The sequence below is a fragment of the Bombus pascuorum genome, chromosome 11 (genome assembly GCF_905332965.1).
Source record: "Bombus pascuorum chromosome 11, iyBomPasc1.1, whole genome shotgun sequence".
NCBI lineage: Eukaryota > Metazoa > Arthropoda > Insecta > Hymenoptera > Apidae > Bombus > Bombus pascuorum.
The window spans coordinates 5,779,730-5,799,280 of record NC_083498.1 but is presented as its reverse complement, the minus strand read 5'-3'; the positions used below and the strand labels follow the sequence as shown (position 1 = coordinate 5,799,280).

The 19,551-nt window shown below is 38.7% G+C and overlaps 1 protein-coding gene and 2 long non-coding RNA genes across 3 annotated transcripts in view; 1 reads left to right on the top strand and 2 right to left on the bottom strand.

The window, feature by feature from the left end:
• LOC132911628 (complexin) overlaps positions 1-19,551 on the bottom strand; it is a 330,756-nt gene that overhangs the window by 142,207 nt on the left and 168,998 nt on the right. The gene's annotated exons all lie outside the window — the stretch shown is intronic.
• The window catches only part of LOC132911631 (uncharacterized), a 271,608-nt gene that overhangs the window by 142,207 nt on the left and 109,850 nt on the right, over positions 1-19,551 (bottom strand). The window lies entirely within an intron of this gene.
• LOC132911671 (uncharacterized) lies at positions 3,160-4,720 on the top strand. The gene is made up of 2 exons (XR_009659060.1): positions 3,160-3,390; positions 3,455-4,720. It is a non-coding gene; the product is annotated as an uncharacterized LOC132911671 (long non-coding RNA).

Genomic DNA, 19,551 nt, shown 5'->3' with positions numbered 1-19,551 from the left:
ATGCACGCGTGACACGTATTGGCAGATGTTTGCCCCGCGTGACGTCGATTCAAATGCGAGTACACAGAACTGTGTCGAACCTCGAATACAAAGCTACTTGGCAACAAGTAAAACCGTTATACCTTTACACAGAACAATTGATTAATCCTTCAGCCGCGGGCGACTTGCATATTTTTCTCCAGAAAACTGCGGTCGAAATTTATATCTTGTTCAGATTTATTATTATTTAAAGAACGTAATAAATGGGAGAAAGGAAAACATTTTGCTTTATTAAAACGGTGTGTAAAAGAAAGTTTAGTAAAATAAGATGTATAAAAAGACACCATAATTTTGCAAGATGGATTTATATTTAGTAAGAGCAATGAATAAATATAACATGTATCACACAGAATAGATGATTGCCAGTATGATAAGTAGTTTTTAGTACAAAAGTTACTGAAATCCATAGTGTATCAATGTTAAACTTTCTTTTACCCAAAACTGTAAGAACTTTGCAAACTGCATGGCCCACTGAGATAGCAGCGTATGTTGAGCGCGATTTCGGCATCGCCTATGGCTACAGAGTTAATTTAGCGTTCGAATCTCTTGAAGAACCGTTTTTGTTCATTAGTACAATAGCCAACAACCGGGAAGCATTAATCAAGTTTGAAAAGCAGAAAAGAAGTAACCAAATTCTGACGTAGCAACGTTAATTAGGGGTTGGAGTTTCGGCTGTTTTCACTTGGCTATCTCGTGACTCGGTAATTTCCTATCTGGCTTCGAAATTTTAAGTCGGCCAGGCGCGATAGCGGCCGGAACGTGATAAACTTTGCTTTAGGTTACCTCGTTACACGGCCGAAAAGAGAAAACGATGGAAGGAAAGAGGAAGGGAAACGAAATGTTTAGGACGCCCAGTGAATTTTCTCCGACTTTTCGTTTCGGCCAGCTGCAATCCGACTACCGCATCTGCCGTTATTATTTCCGAGATTAGATCTCGCCGTTCTCTCGTCCGGTTTGCGCTGAAATCCGGCTGAAAACGCGACTGAAAACGCAGCCGTCCATGTTTGTAAAAGCGCCAGAGAGCCGTAGTTCTGCAAACGCCGTAAATTTTATGTAATTTCACGACGAACTACCCCGTTACACGGCACATCGGATATCTATTGTGGCGAATAGCATCGCTATTATATCCCTGAAATGGAAACTAGCTGCACTAAACGCATTCGTGCTATTTGGTACTAGTGAAACGTACGCGATTTTCTCTCCCTCGCTCGTTTTACGAATTAACCGTTCGTTCCTCGTACCATGGCTAACAGATTTCAGGAAATCAACCAAATGGTCTTTTTCCTGTGTAGTTTTCGCGTATTGATAATTATACCTAGTCCTATCATGAATTTATACATACGTGGTTTTAATAAGCATAATAGTTATAGCATATTTTCATTTACATTCATTTACAGGTCAGCAATTTTAGAATTTAATAAAAGTCGATTTCCTTTGCGTTACCAAAATTGTCCTTTCGTTTCATTTTAGGATATTTTTCCATCTTCTTTACGATTTTAAAGACATCGGCGATAATATTGAAATATTCTTTATTACGATATTGAAATATTAAAAGTACTGAAACATTGCCTGTTACAATGTCACTTTGGCTGGACCTAACAAGTTCCTTTCACTTGTACCTATCATGTTCCTTCTTGTGATCTCAAGTTGCGAACAAAAGAGAAGTTGCATCGTGTTTCGACAAACTTGCTGGTTCTAATATTAATATCATTTTTTCTCGTTTCTTTCTGAAATGTTTTTAAGGAGAGAAATGCGATTAAAGAAGGAGACGGATAAAGTTCAAGATAAACGACTACCTGTCGCAAACTATCTTTTCTTCCGCCAGGAAATAACGTTTGATATCAGCTTCTCGAGTAAATAGCCGCCGATGTTAATTACATAGTCATGAAAAATAAAATGAGATAATTAATATTACGAGCGGCTGCGCCAACGATAAATAATACCAGGGCTCTTATTGCGGATCTTCTTGTCGCTCCGTCGTCCCTTGTCAGCGTCCATTTCTCGTGATCCCAGCCTTCGCTCGAGTGTATCCATTAATTCCGTATTTCGTTCGTAATGAAACGAGATATCAAGACTGACGAGAAAAATAACGCTCGATAAGGGATTTTTCTTTCGTTGAGAATCTGGTGAACGCTGTTTTCCCCGACCGTATAGTTATTGCAGATAGGAGCTATCGCAAGATAAGAGCGAGGGCTACAGAGAGTTGAATAAGGTGAATACCAGAAGTTCCTTAAGGAACGATTTCGCACAGTTCTCCACGTAATGGGTTGACAATTACACGAGAACTCGAACTGCTAGCTCGGCCCGCAATATGCTCGTTAAACTTGCTAAGAGATTTATAGGGTCGACTGGTGGAAAGTAGCGAGATAGAGAATGAAATCTCTTCCCTTCTATCTAACGTAAAGAGCAATGAAACGAAAAGGAACTATGAGTCTTGTAACTTGCCAACATCTTTCATTTTCTGTTCCTCTGGTTGCAAGTACTCTTCTTAAATATTAGGATACTCGTTGGGCTCGTATAGAATTCATCATTTAATGAGGATCGTTGAGCAGGCAGTTGATTGGCTAGAGTACTGTATTCTTGGAATATAATCCAAAATATATGATAGAAAATTGTGAAAAATGTTTGCAGGAATTCTAGAGAAGCATAATGATTTAACAATTATTTCGTTTAAACTTGATCAAGGGAATCTTCAAAAATGTAGGATTTATTTCGTAAGAATTGTAAGGAAACATAACGAACGAACAATGATTGTATACTGGCTCGTATACAATTCTTTGATTTAAATCTTATCGACGTATTAAACAGATCAATGAAACGAAAATAATCGTCTCTCGATGACTACCGAAGCGTCCTGTTTTGCGGCCAAGTTTCAGGACAAAAATAACAACATAAACAAAAACACACAAAAGCTCCGCTCCACAGCGGCTTAAATAAAACAAAACCAACACAAGAACGAAAACACAAAAAATTGTAAAAACCACAACACTCAATACCTTTGCCTAACACACCTTATTCTAATTCATAGTTTATGTGAATTACTACAATGTATTAAAAAAGACATATCTTGGCATAAATAAACACTAATAAAAAAAAATCGTCTCTCGATTTTTCGTTCTAACACAGCCAGTCAACGCTGGGACAATATTCTTCTTTATCGCGTCCAAAAACCGCGAAGGATAAAAGTATCAAACTCGGCGTGGGATTCGATTAGCTGAAGTCAAGATGGAAACGTAAAACCGCGGAGAAGAAATGGAGGAATCGGCGAGCTGCGACGTTTTATGAGTCCAGCGGAATCCTATAGTTGACATTTCGTACGCGCAGCGTTGAATTAAACGGTAGTTCTCCTGAGTGGCCGACAGAGATTCAACGGGGTGCTCTTCTCTTTACAAATAATCTGTACGTTTCCAGGCAGGAAATCGATCTCCTCGGCGGTTGAACGACGAGCAAGGAGGCGGTGGACGAAATTGTAGAAGAAATGGGGGACAGATTTAACGCGAGCCGCTCCAACGATATCGTTCATCCAGCGGCACACATCCAGCGATTTCGTCGCTGGCAATAAACGTGCTCCCTTTGAGAATTTACGAAGATGCGGCAGATCGCCGTTGTTGGAAACATATCAACCGAGAGAAAGATGGAAGAAAGGAGAGAATTGGAAAAGGGAATGAAAGGAAAGAATGAATGGCCAGAATGGGACAGATTTTCAAACTGACAAGCGTAAGAGAGAGGAAAGTATAGAGAGAGATGAGTTAGCACGCGTGTCAGGGACGCTAGTGGTTTATCTAAACGATTATCTTGGCCCACTTTACGGACAACCAGGAGATGGACACGATCGGTCTACGATGGGTGACAGTACTCGATATGACACTCGATAAATTTACGAGAACGCTGGTTACGCGCTCACCACTGCCCCTCGACGTCTCTCGAGGACGACGGCACGTCGCGCAGATGCGGAACGCTCTTCCCTATAATATCTATGGCTCTCGTAAAACCGAAGATCGCCTACGCATACCTCTCGCGTTCTCCATCTCTCTTTCCTGCTTATATGACGTCCGTTCGTTTCGACCTGCTGTCGTCGACAGGAACGCTTGGGCCGGCGAAAATTTCAATCCAGGGTGCTCCATCACACGCCGTCCGACCGACAGAATTAATCGACGACCAAATCGACCTAACGAGCATCTCCTACACGCGTCCCTCGTGACCCGTTTCGTCCTGGTCGTTTCAGTGATCGAGGTCAACGATTATCGAACACGCGTCACAGCACCGACTCTGATTTCTGTATTTCTGTTTTTGATGCGCTCTCTTACGCTTGGCTTGCTCTCGCAAATTGCACCCGAGTTGGCTGATCGCGAATTCTTTCTTTTTTCTTCCATTTTTCTTTTTTTTTTTTTTTTTTAATATGATGCCGATGTTCTGAGATTTTTTTTGTGAAGTAAATTGGAGAGCGAGGATGGAACACCAGCCACGGTAAAAGAATCTCATCATCGAGTCGAGGTACAAAGATCCTTTCACGATGGAAAGTGCTTTGGTAAATTTAATCACCGACCAACAAAAATCGCAATCTCTTCACGGCGTCGCGTGAACGTGCGCGTGTGTAGTGGCAGTTCGAACAATGTTTTCGAATCGGTTCTCGGTTTAGCGAAGGAGCAGCCGACGTCGAAGAGCGTAACGCAAACACCGGCGCGCTTCCCGATTGCTTGACGCGCGCGAAATGAAAAGAAAGGAGTCGAGTGTTTTCCGATAGCACGGAAGAGGGACACCGAGGCCACAAGGAGGTCCGTGTTCGGAAACGAACGACTAATTGGTTTCTTTTTCCTCGTGCAACCGAAGTTAAACCCGACTAACCGCTCTCCTGTCTTCCAACCTTTCTTCCTCTCTCTTATTTCGTCGCTGTTTTTAATTCCTTCTATTAACCTTTACACTCGACAAAAGGAAAGCTCCGATTAGAGTGGCTCACGGAAGTAGCTTGAACGCTTACTACAGCAAACTTTTACCGATATATATCGTATTGTATATATTGTGCGCGTTATATACAACACTTTGAAACGTTGGAACTGTGTTGAGACGTGACTGTGACGATTAAACGTATTGGTAAAATTTGCAAGAAATCTGAAAATGTATATGGAAATTGCAAGATATTTATTTGCATTACTCTTCGTATTACAACGCGAATATATATTTGCTGGAAAATTAGTATATACACAAGAGCGTATGAACTTTCTGAAGTTTGAACTAAGCGAGGAAATATCGTCTGATAGATTTTATCTTATCAATTACGTTAAAGAAGAAGAAATATGTAACTCACATGCATAGAATTTCAAGAGGATTTGTAATAAAAATATTGGAACTTCATATTAGCCGTCGTGAATAAGGAAGATCGGAGAAACTGTCACGAAGGTGATGGAAAATATAAATTTCATATTTGAGATAGATTAAAGACTGATCCTCTATTCGATCTAGACAATCTTTTAAAGCAGCGGAGATGTAAAATGTTTGGATAATAAGATAACATTTATATGAAAAAATATGTATTAACCTAACATCGTTTCACAATCCTTGTTACTGTTTCTACCAATCGATTGCATCTTGTACGATTCGCTTCGGTTGCCAGATAGCACTAGATTTTTTATAACGAAAGAAGACGAAAACAAACTCCGGTGTTACGGAAATCAAGGAAAACGTTGGAGGTCTGTTGAGAGTCGCGATCTCGTGTCCCATTCATTATTCATGAGATTGGTCCGTGTCTCTTTCCCGATCCGGCGTACGTGCGTTTCCTGAATCGGTGTGTTCTATTTCGCGCCAAAACTCTAGCTGCAATGTCCATGAAATTTCCGTAATTTATTCAACGTCGTGGCGGTCACCGATACAATTATTAATTAAGCATTTCCAAGATTATTATTAATTTTTAATAATATCGAGAAAAAAGCAAAGCACATCGATGAACAATGTAACATTTTTATTTAAGAAAATTTAGAAAACGATTACTTGGTATATTGCGATGAACCGTATGAAAGCATATCAATAGGAAGAGTTGCTGGCATAATCTTCACAGAATTGTATTTTTCCTGTAGAATTTTTTTTTTTTAAATTCTCGAACAAATCTCTTCACATTTTCTTCATAGTATCTTGTCATCAAACGTCGTCCAATTCAGGGTGCAATTTCATCTTTGCTTTGTATTTCGTGACGTTACTAAGCACGTACAGCACATACAGTGGTGGGCAGGAGAATGTGTGAAATTGATACTTTCGTATACGACTGTGAGTGAAATTTGTGTTAAATATTTCGTCTGTGTTAAATACTTTCCTATGATAGGGCATATAATTGTATCATATATTTATTTCGCTTCTCAATTATTTATTTACGGTCCGTACAATTATATAATTTTAATTTATAATTTGTACGATTATAATTCATAATTAATTCGCTGTAATATGTAATATTCATTTCTGTTCGTATTTAAAGCTAAAATTTGCAGCATTTTTCACTTCTAAAATCTTCTTTTCAGCTTTAAAAGGCGTGAGCAGAAAATCTGTGAAAATACACTTGGTGGCGAATATATTAAACATGCCTGGAACCAGGCCGTATAACGATCGCCTGGAAACCCAGAGACACAACGAGAGTATTAAATTATCGATGTCGAAGGGAAATTGTTTCGTGTACGGAATAAACTGCGAGTGTAACGTTCCCTTCGAGATAAACGGGTCGCTTCTCGTCTTGCGACGTTCACCTTTCTCGATTCGTACGAGTCGTTCGACGTTAAGAAAAATAATAGCTTCGTATTGGATTTATCGCTGCTCGTAGACAGCACCTGGCACCAAACTTCCTTCTCGCAACAGCTTCATCCCAGAAAGGCGATAGAACGGCAAAATTCGCGTCGGTGGCTTCTGTATATCGTGTGCGGTCAGATATATGTTTCTCGTTCACCGCGAGCCTTGTGTTTCGGACGTTGGCGGAGCTATATTGCCGTGGAAACTTTTCGTTTGTGCTGCAACGTTTCATTAGGGAACCGTCGCACGATCGGTTGCTCGGTTATTGTTCTGGAAATTCCTCTTTAGACGGAGGTAAGATGGTCGCGAAACTCGCGTGGAACTGTACGCTCCAAGTTGCAGGATTAAGCATAGTCTATTAGAGATAGGATGGAAGCAAACAGTAAATTGTTGAGTAAAGTATGGGACGAAAGTTGCTGCTGTAGTCTTCTTTTTTATGTAATAAAAATATAACAAGTACCTTTTTGTCTGCTCTTTCTTGTCTCTTTCTTCAGTCTTGTCTACTCTTGTCTGTTTCTTAATTTCTAGTAAATAGTTGAGCAAATTGACAGACAAATCGGTTTAAAAAGATTCTATGGGAATTATGACGCTTAAGTGGATGCAAATGTTTTGTTAGAATAAAATATTTACAATGCAGATTCTGTATACTTATTATAAAGTATATAGTTTTCATTTAAGCGAAAAAGCAAGGTTATTAAAATTGACAGAATTTCTGCATCTATCCAATTATATTCGGTTATTTGGTTCGTTATTTGTAGCTTACAGATGGCTGTAAAAGTTTCTCTGATTTTTACCTTCGATGTCTTCGCGGTAAGTCTTCCATCAGTATGTCATAATGATAGTAAATCGTATACTCGTACTGTATCATAACAAGAGTATTTCTTACAAAAATGATGTAGGTTGGAACAACAAGACATAAGGAAAAAGGAACAGTCAGGTCGCGTTGCCTCGATAAGTAGCGTGCTCGTTTACCACCACGATCCTTCTCAGTTCGATTCTCCTAGAAGATTGCCATATTTTTTTCAGAAATTCCCTTACAAACTGCAATCCTTGTTAACAAAGATGTCTGGCGCAATAAATAAAAGCAAAAGGTCGTTATTAAATCAATCGAAGTTAAACCGATCGAATACACCAAAAACGTAGCGTACGAAAGCCTGCGATAGAAAGTTCTCATTGTCTTCGATGTACGTCTCTACCGTATCGGTAAACAACGATTTAACGTAACGAAACAACCAATAACGATTGGTTTAAACGTTATCCGTTAGAAAAGGAAGGGTCGGCTGGTCCATTGAAAAAGCAATATCAACGGATTCTAATGCTTCGAACGAAAAAGAGAAAAATCCCATACTGGATGGTATTTTTCGAAACAATCGAAATGAAAAGCTTGGCTTTGAGATGATTCCGCTCGTGTGGGCTAGTCAGTAAGATGAATTCTCGCAAACCTCTGCAAGAGTAGTTAACCCGAATCGAGCGAGCTTTCGGTAGGTGGACTATTCTGGGGTGTCGTAACAAGTGCGATAGTCAATTCTATTAGGCCACAAGGGAATCGACGTATTCAGAGGTTGCTAGTGTATTCGACGTCGCCGATTACGGAGAAGCAATACTCGATACCGCAGTAATTGGGCCAACGACGTGCATCCTCCTAGGAGAGTCTAATGCCGTACCAGTTTCCATCTCCATTAAATACAACGAAACGCCAAAGAGAATCTTTTACGAGCGTTTTCATCTTTTAATCCCTGTTGCAATTGCGCTAAGTTCAGATACGGATAATTCCTGGTAAGAATTTTCATTGAACGAGGGCTAGTCGTTAAAAAATGTATGATACGAACGAAAATAATATTTACAGATCACATACGGATAATACGATAAATAAAGCGCGCATTTTGATGGGCTTGCGGAAAATTCGAAGGCGCAAATATGCGATCAAAGAAGAATACTTATTGTGGTATTTAATAAATGAAACAAATCGTTGTTTACATTTCTGTTTGATCACTTATAAAAATACGCAGTCAAGTGATGATTTTATGGTTCGTTGATTTTGTAATTTCGCTGGTATTTCATGGTCACCAAGAAGCATTTTGACATTACGATTAATACTACGATTATTACTAGGATTAAAATTATACGTCTATTAAAGATAGGTACTGAATGTATTTTGTAAAAAATCAAGGGTCTAACTAATGTTAGGACAATCGATATCTTAAAAATATTCAGAAGGTGTGAGATGTCCCAAGAGCAAATGAAAAGAGCAAATTTTTGCTTAAATTGTATTAAAACCGGGTGATATTCGAAGACTTTGGAATCGGTGACGTAACAGTAAAAATGCTTTCATAACTCAGAACATTTATACCACAATCGTGAAGGGTTAGCGAAAGTGGCGAAGAAATTCGCCAAAATTGCACATCCTCATAAAAAAAGGGACATAAAGCAGAGATAAGGCGAGTAACGCAAAGAAAAATTGCAGCAAAGGTAAGAGATAGTAGATTTTGATGGCGCGTATAGTTCATCGAAGAATGTAAGGAGAAAGAGAAATGTTTGTAAATTTCGATTGGACGATGAAATATATGCAGAGGCAAAAATGCTCGTGTTATAAGAAAAATCAACTTGATTATGGCAGAATTCATCGAGACGAGTATACAGGGTCCGCCCTACGACGTGGCGTCGCGTCGATGCTTCGTTTATAACCAGCTGTCATGCAGTCGCAATAGCGTCCAGTCGTTAAAATTTTACGCTCTGCTCTAGTAATTGGAACATCCAGGCTCGCGACAAAACTATCATTTCGCAACAGCTTTGGATTTTTTTTCGCGTGCCGAAAGAGCTCTATCGATTGTTAATTAGTAGCATCGTGTTATAAAACAAACGATATAGCTGAGTCGAGGATTGACGCGGAATCGAACGTGAGAATTTTAACCAGCGAGTTGATTTTCGGCGTAAAATGGTTCATTGCAGGTTCGTTATGATCTTAATACGACTTGGGAGTAGTAAAAATGTTATGGAACGTGATTTGATCTCACAATTCTTTTCATTTATTGGTCATACAGCAGAATTATTCTTCGCGTGTCTATCCTTCATCTTCCCGTTATGACGATTCCACGTTTATGAATATTAGGATATTTGGCGGTCTCATACAAACGAACGATTAATCGACTAGAATCATGTGTTTAAGAAAGATCATGATCTTGATTGGACAATAAAATTCTCAATATCGTAAACGTTTAGGTAGATTTCTATATTGCAGGTTAAGGAAATTTCTCGACGAATCAGGCTCGAAGTCGATGAAAATTTCTGTGGAATCACATGAAACCAAAGATCAATGATTCGTAGATAAAAGGGATTCTTTTTATAATAAAAAATATACGAATTATTACTGAGTCCACGTTTCCAAATTAGACAATAAACGTTTTATTATCCCTAATAATTTTACGAGTTTCCCTCATTTTTTGTAGGAGTCCTAATACTTACTTGGCTTATCTATATGTTACGTTTACAACTTCGGGCCTATCGCCTGTCTTATCCGGCTGCATGTCACTACGACATTTTTATTAAAACATTTTATCGGAACTACGAATTCAGAGAGTCGTATATTTCGCGTGCAAGTTGCTCTACTTCCATGTCACGCGTAATGGTACGCGGAACTCGTGTAAAGCGCCAGCCTGCAGAGCGAGATTTTTACACCTATTCTTATTTTCTAACCAGAAGACTCCTCTACGAGGTAATAACCCTTTTACGTGCTCGAAACGTCGATAACAGAGTCTCAACGACGTTTACGAGGCCTTTCCCTCTCGTTAACATTTCTTCGAGGAACCTTATGGCAAAAAAAAAAAAAGAAAATGGTCCAATAATATATAATCACGAAACGACATAATTTAATCTACGTTCTTAGACCATTTTCGAACCAATCGTGCATTTCGAACATTAAGTCATATCTTGAGCTTGTGTGAGATATAAAGAAGGGAACTTTCATCGATATTTTACTTATTGTTACGTGATGTTTTAATATAATTTCATTCGCTATACATTTTTCTCAACCTTTTAAATAGTTTCCTTACCTGCAGAAACAAAAACAAGATCACGATATAAAAGTTGACGAGTACCAGCAGAGTGAAAATAAATAACAATAAGAAAGTAATGTCAAAATTTGAGGGCGTAGCATGGTAGCCTGGTTTCGCGGACAAGATCGAACAACGAGGGCTCTTCGAGACAACATTCTGCAATTGGAACAGACCTACGAGACTACGAGCGATTAAACGAAATAGCTAGTAAATTTAATATCCGCGCTTTACGAGCTCTACACAGGAAGACCGAATTCAATGGATCCGTTTGATCGCGTATACAGACGATTGGCGTCTAGCCAATGCCGTTGGGAACGCTCTCAAAATCCAGGACGAAGCTCACCCTTTCCTCCCTCTCAACCCGAAATATTTCGAGAAAGTCGAACGATTTTCAAGGGTTGGTCTTTTCCTTTCCGGCTATTACGCAATGTAGCTCCGGGGAAGTAACAGAAATTTACCACGTAACGCTTCAAACATCTCCCTTTGCGTTATACACTGGCTCGCGAAAGTATATTTGAACGCTTAGTATACAAACTTTATGTCTGTATGACGTGTGTTATACGAAACATTTCGAAATTTCCGTAGACATTATAACTCTAACTGATACACGACCGTCGCAATTATATTGATGAATCTTGAGAGCAATTTAAAAATATATATAGAAATTACAGGGTATTTATTGGAAACGTATATCGACTAAAAGATTAGTATACAGCATGAATAGCCGTCTTTAACATATAATAAGCTAAATGTGGTGCCTCTGGAAGAATATTAACGTTCATTATGAAAATACACGCACGCGAAGATAGATCGAAATTTGGCGTAGTTGTACGTAAGAAGCGGTTTGGGTATAGTTTGTATATAACCGTGTTTAGGCGAATAGCGTAGGTGTAGGTTAGTTCTAAGTTACCATAATCGGAAGACTTGTAACCCCACTGGGGTATCGATAAATGTACTGCTATTAATGTTATTACTACTATTAAGGTTTATTGATATCATAGATGATTAACTGCTTAAGTATCTCTGTGATTTCTGCGATATGAGGTGATATTCTGTGATATGAGGTGGATAAGTCGTGATAGCTGCTAAAGAAACACTCGAGTATAGTTAATGTTGAGGTTATTAGATGTATGTGAATACAAAGGAACTAGATAAATTGTAAGGTAGAAAAAATATTTTTTGAATACTGAAGCGTAAATACATCATATATAACATATATATATCAGCTCATAAGCTGATTCAGATCCGCACGCTAGCAGTGTTACCCTATGACTGAAAACCCTGAAGCCATCGTCGCCTGTCTACAGTTTATGGCTTGCCTTCGACCCAGTCTTTCGTCTATATTTTGTCGATGGCTTCAGTGCTTGAGAAAATTAAAAGATCAGATATAGTGTTTTCTTAGAAGTGGTGACCACTTCAACAGTTAACAATATATATTTATTAACAGATACTCTATATGTTCACTTTGCATAGAACTCACGATTACTATTAGCGGTTCGCGATTCGCGATTACGAGTTCTAGTCGACTTCTAGTCGATGTGTTACGATGTACGATACAAGTTCGAATGATGATTGCTTAAGGTGCCGAGGAACTCGGGTCAACTATTACTGTTAACTACCAACTATCGGACTCGGACTGATGTCTAACGACTGACTTTCAGTCACGATGATGCTGCAGGAAAACTATGATAGGGTGTATCTAAGGATACGAGATCATCGGATTCATCGAGGAAAGCCTTCGTTCAGAAGGTGAGGGAAATGGACGTTGCTGTTAATTGGTTAATTTCTATGTCGGTGGTTGAAGAAGGATGCTAACCGCCCTTGAGAGAAAGTTGCTAGCGGGAAGCATCGTACGTGAGAAAAGCAGATTTCCCGTATCTTCCCGTAGTAAGTGATAGATTTAGGGACTATTAAGACAAAGACCATTTGTTCGTTTGAAGAACCTTAGTTAAATAAATCCTAAGATTTATAGCGGATCCTTAGGCTAGCTGAAAATATACTGTGAAGATATATCGACATCTGGCAATCATCTTATTCGAAGAATAGGATTTCTGTGTAGCGAGCCACGGGACAGAAATCGTTGGGAAGTTTACTGTCGGGTGTCGCTACAGATACATATTCATATTAAATACCTTGTAGAATCTATATACATTTTTGAATTTGTTTAAAACTTTATCAACATGATCGTGATAGTCGATTCTCATTATAATATAAATGAAATTTCAAAACGCTTTGTATAATGCACATAATGTATTCATAAAAGCTTTCACCTGACACATGTTCGAACGGTATCGCGAGACCACGAGGATGTACGAGGAAGGTAAGCGAGACTCGAGAGACTCGGAAGACAGAGAGTAGATTAAAAGAGAAACGTGTACGATCGACGCTGTAGTATGACGAAAAGTTGCCGAAAGGAGTGGCGAGGCGAGTGGCCGCCGGTTATCAAAACTCGCGGCTAAGAAACTTCTCAGACGGAATAGGCTGCCTGGAGCTTCTCTGGCAGCGATTCCACGGGAAATTCGAATTTCCGTGAAACTCCATCCGCGTTAACCAAAAAGTAAGAGATCGTTTTCTACTTACAGGGAAAGTTTCTGCGAAACGTTTCCACTTCGAGATCACGGAATAATATAAGGAATTTAATATACGTGACGTGAGGTGAAAATAATGGAAATGTAGATACAGATTTCTCCATGTTAAATTTCGAAATATCAGACTGAGCTTCCTTGGTTTTTTGATACGACGAATTTTGCGAAGATAACGATCTTCGATACTTCTAATTGCGCTGGCAAGTTTTCCTTCAATGTGATAAGTACTATGGTATAAGGCCTATGAACGACGTATATTTAGAAAATTATTAGACAGCAGGTAAATACCAAGAATATTTTCTCGTTTCTCAAAGATATCTTTTCGTGATCGATTCGTGTACATTTTTTAAGCTTTAGGGACAAATCAAATATACTGAACGAAAGGATGGCAAGAAGGATTTTGATAATCAGAAGTCTTCCTTAATAAGAAATTCATGGATTATTTCAATCTCGACAGTAATTAATCAATTTTTTAATTAGAGTCCGTAGTAAGAATCGAAGAATGAATTCCTCCTTATAATTACCATTTCGGCTAATCGTTTGGAAAATTACTTCAAACGAAATAATACTTTGACGCATTATACCTAAGACGTAAATGTATCGTACATTAAATATATTTACATTGTGTTCTCGAAGAATTAAAAAGAAAATTGCAAAGAATACGTTACAAGAACTGTATGATAATTTACTTCAAGTAATACACTGTATTAATTAAACGAATTTCTAAATATTCCTAGCGAAGCGATTTCGCTTGAAACGTTTATTTGGAACAACGAACAGTCTGCATCTATTATCATGATTGAACGAAATCGCTCGAAGGAGATGAATCTCTTAAATTATGCGAGAGAAATCGTAACACGAGCGAAAGCTCGTTAAAAGTTCCTGCCTGACCCGTTGTCTTCGCATTCCTTATAAAGACGCTTTAACGATGTACCTACGTCTCTACCGAGCAATAAATCGCCGATGCTGCCGACAAAATTGCAAAGAGAAGGTTGTTCAATTCCCCTGTTTCGAATTTACGCACGTCGCGATTTCCTTCGAACGACCAGCATTATCTTAAAGGAAGATTCGTGCCGAACGCCGTGTCCTGCCACTATTCTTCATTTGCCAACGATCCCTGCTTTATCTCGGACTTGTTTGAATCGTAGAATTTTCCGAGAACGCTACATTCTCGTAGACGCTTTCGAGACGTATGTTTCACAGGACGAAGCCAATATTTGCAGGTATTTCGAGCGCGAGATCGCAGTTACGCATAAAAATAACGCGATCGAAGGCAAAGCTGTCGCGAAGGAACGTGATTCGCGAGCGTATTCTCGTGTCAGAGACGTTCGCGTTTCGTCGCAATAAGTGCAATTGCGAGTCGTTCTTTCCTTCTTTCTTTTTTTTTCGCGCCACGTGACGGCGTGCGCGGCTTTATCGCGGAAGGCGTTAAGCCGATTTCTCGCCGGAAGCCCGCATGGCTCGCCATATACTGGCAAATCCCCTAACGTCGCAGAAAAGACGCGTTTGAAAAAGCATTCGTCGAGACAGGCCGCGTCTAGAACGTTCGTCGTGGGAAATTAACGCCACGGGAATTACGAACATACGTCGTCTGATCTGAAAGCGATGATACTACTTTCTGTTTAAAGCGCAGTTTATTTACAGTGGCTACGAAAAATATTGGCACGCTATTGTATTTGTCACATTGTATTTGTTACATTTCGTACCATTTAATAGTAGTTTTATATCGTTATATGAATTTGTTATATTATAAGAATGAAATTTAGTATTGTACATAAAAACGATTCATTGGAAAATAGAAGCATGTGACAATACTTCTTGCAGCCAGCGTTACGTTCCACTTAAGTTTCTTTTGTTACGATCAATCTTTGCATTTCTACGCATTCGATTGTATTCGTAAAAGTACGAATTTGCATAAATATTCTCAGAGACAACCTGCATAATTACATTGCCGTTTATACGCATTCGAACACTTGACGCGATCCAATCATTAATCAATATCATTATATTTTCAATATCATGATAGAACAATGTTTCTCCGCTGTTAATTTTTCGCTTTTCGTCACAAATGGCACCAAATATTCTGCTAAATTGAAACAAGTAATATACCTATATCCATCGAGTTCCATATTTATCTCCAATAAACAGCTGATACTTCATAGAATCTATAGAAACTTCTACAATGTAGTTGGAAACTTAACTTAGGTGTTTCAGTAGAAGTAACTTTCACTTTTAATTATTCTCTCTTATTTGTACCAATTAATATCAACTGTTTGTATCAGTTACCACTAACTGTATATAATTGCCCGAGATAAGATCGGGGAGCGAAAATTAATTTAAAGAGCTGTAACTACTGTAGCATATTTTACATATCTGCAATAATTAGAAAGTTTCATATAACACTGGTACACGGTACCATAGTTATGCTATTATTATCGTTCATGAAATTGGGACGAACTCGTTTCGAAAAGTTCGAATATCTCTAGTTCGTTTCGTTAATTGAAATCGAGATGGGAAACAATAGCGAAAAAACGGCGATAAAAAGAATCAATTGGTATTACTGTTTCTATACAATGGTTCAAATAAAATGTCAGAAGTATAGTTTAGTGCCGGTACAATATCGAGATTCAGTCCGATTGGCCGACTCGATGAGAATCTGCCTTCCCTAACGATAAGTGATCGAGCGGACAGAGGTTAATGCGGCGTGCAGAGCCGGCGTCCGGGGCCAGCCTGTTCCATATAAATTTGCGTTTACCCTGTTTATTACACGAGTATTTTATCGAGTTCCTGTCACATGCAGCCACGGCTAGATACAAGGGCCAACGATAAATCTCGGCTTCCGACCGGGACAGCCATAAAGATTTTTCTCTTTGCGCCACCACCGGATGTCTGTGCACAGCCTGCGTCCCGGTACACGTTAATAGACGTTTGATTAACATGTTCGGCTCCTTGCGACACGACTTTCGTTTGCACTCTTTAACAAGTTTCTTGCCACGCGCCGCAAACATATATAAGATGAGAACAGAAGCGAGATACGGCATAGGATGGTTTAGCACACGAAGATAGGCAGAAGGGTTCGTATAAAGATATGCGTAATGCAACCTTGTTTCCGAGTTGTATTAGATTATCCGGAAAGTGTCTTTCTTTTACAAACACGCCTTTTACAACGATGCATCTTTATATAAACACGAAACCTTTATGATCTTTATTTTGATAGAACAAAATGGATCATACGTAATTCGATACAATAATATAAAGGGAAACTGTTGTGCATCTATTATTTCCTTATAAAACGAAAGAAACTTTTCGGACGACCTAATAACTCATTGCTACTAGACTGGGGATAAATATGATGCTAGACATTGCTTGAATCGATTTTCTGGCGAATGACTAATTCGTGGTGACCTTATTTGCTGATCAACTTCCCAGGCCTGAATCCACTTAATTATTAATTATGGGGCATCTGAAACGAAAGTGTTCGCCAACGTGACGACCAAACGTCATCGACAAATCCATGTAAAAAGCTGTTCGAATAAATTCGACGATCCATGATCGTTCACGCTTCTATTGAAACTGATTCTAGTTATTTCGAGCAATTTCTCTGAAGGTAGATAAGCGAATATTACAATAGGAAACGATACCATATGGGGAATATGAATTTGAATATGGATTTTTTTTCTTATTTTAGTATGTTGAATTAGCTTCTGCTGTGCTTTCCACATATTCTGATTCAGCCTGTATATTTTGCCCTAGGAACCGCAACGAATTGGTATATACCACACTGTTACATTTCATTTCTGCGAAACGTTACATCGTATTCGCGTATCTTTTTTCTGGCAATATTTATCTGTCATTCATTTTGTTGAAAATCGTTTAGTTCATGAAATATGTTGTATTTTAATCATTCTCACCTAATAGAATAACTGAGTGTTATTCCATCTCTTGCATGAAACACACATTGAAAAACGAACGAGATTGAAGGATTATCTCTTGGGCTATTAAACAAGAGATATTAAAAAGAGAAAGGATAAGGAAATTTTCGTTTCATAGCACAAGCGAAAAGACAGAGCTTCTAGACGTATATTGTTTGAAGAACTTTAAGATTATCGCAGGAAATTCTTCGATTATTTCCACACGTCTGATATCTCGTTCGAAGAACTTTTAGCAAAATCGACTAAGTGATTCGATATTGAGGAATTTTACGAATATTCGAGCTACGCAATATACGCAAGTGTTTTACATTTTTAGCACTTTACTTAAGGTAGATTTAACATGAATGGAATAACAAATTCGTAATAAAATACGTTCGGGAAAGCATTCGATTTGTACAGAATATCAGTAACTAACAGTGAACGTAATATTGCAATGCACGTGTCGTCCATTTAAAATAACTTAAACGTTATTAAGGCAGATAAAAGATTACAATTATTTATCTTTCGTCACTTGCCTTCCACTATTTTATCGTTTCAAAATGTCACACTTTTAATTACTCTGATTCTATCTACGGTCAGATTAGAGAGACCACGTAAATGTTAATGCCGGTAGATGGAAGGTAGCGCGTTGGTTAATAGGGTTAATAGGGTGCAGAGAACCAGATTTCGAGGGAAATTCGGTCATTGACCACACACAGATCGCTCTACCTGGCCCCCTTCTATTTATTCGCCTCGTTGAAATTGTCCGGGTGCAACCTGTCGATAAGAAAGGTTGATGCAATTTTCGGACCCCGTTGCGCCAAGTGTTCAAAAAATGGTCAGCTCGCGATTGCATCCGGATAATCCTCCCTTCTGGGTCCATTCGTTGCGAGCAGAGCGGCTTTCCTTCAACGGGGTCATCCTACTATACGTAGTATCTACGAGTAGAGAATAGAGCACTGGCAGAAATTGCTTTCCCGTTATTCAAATGCACGCCTTTGCTCGATACGTGTTGTAGGAATTTCTAACTTCTAATTATCGCAGGAATTTATCATTGTACTGTAGGAATTTTGTTTTCTACTAATCTCCAAGAGTGGAGAAATTTCGAAACCGGAATAAAAGCACGATTGAGAATGTTAAAATTTCGAAAATACAACTCGAGGCCACACAAGAAAGTACGGTCGTTAGGTATCAAATTAGAATTCTGTGCAGAAAAACGTGACAATTAGTGATGAGAAAAGCATTACAATTTTATTTGTCTACCGAATACTATCGATGAAAGTTTGATTAAGCGATCGAACATATCGTGAGAGAACGCGAAGTTTCAATCGCTTGGGACCAGCTTTCATATACAGTGGAATTTACTGTCTTGCACAGACCGCACATTCTAATAATTTTTCAAGTTTCTCGCAATTTCCTAATAACTCTTTACATGTCCTAATGAGTAATAAATGGGATATATTCTTAATAAAGTAAGAAATATGTTCTTTTTAAACGAATCAATAATAACGTGATACGTATTCTTTTAAAGAGAATTTTCTCATTCATGGTCAACAATCGAGATTATTACTTGTCCTAATACTTATGAATAATAAATGGAAAATTTTTTCGATATTCCGTGATGTATCCTTTTTGAAAATATAATCCACATCGATAATATCAATAATAATATATGACGTATTCCTTTCAAAAGGATTATATAATATGCAAGTAATCTCGTTAGAAGAATTTTCGGATTCAACGCCAACTATCAGAATTGGAATTGTCGTTTCCCCAGGATATAAGGACAAATGACCCAGAATCCGTATAATTACAAGCGTCTTCTGTGTACGCAAATAGTTGGTGCCGTGTTTGTCGAAACTGGTCGGCATAATGTGCTAATTCCAGTATCAAATGGACGTCGGTTATAGATGTATAGGGGTTGCGTGAATGGAGGCGACATACATATACACAGGTTCGAGATGTTTGAGCCTATATCGCGTGTATAGCCCAGATAAGACACGGTTAATTTGGTTTCAGAGCGCATGCAGGTCCACCATGAGGTTTCACGACCGCTTATCGACGCAGGGATTTCGTTTGTCCTTTCACGAGTATGAAATCCGATTACAAAAAGCCCGACAACGGATAGAACAAAGGTGGAGAAACACGTGCACGATTAAAACTTGCCAGGAGATAAATTCGTCGGGGATGATAAAG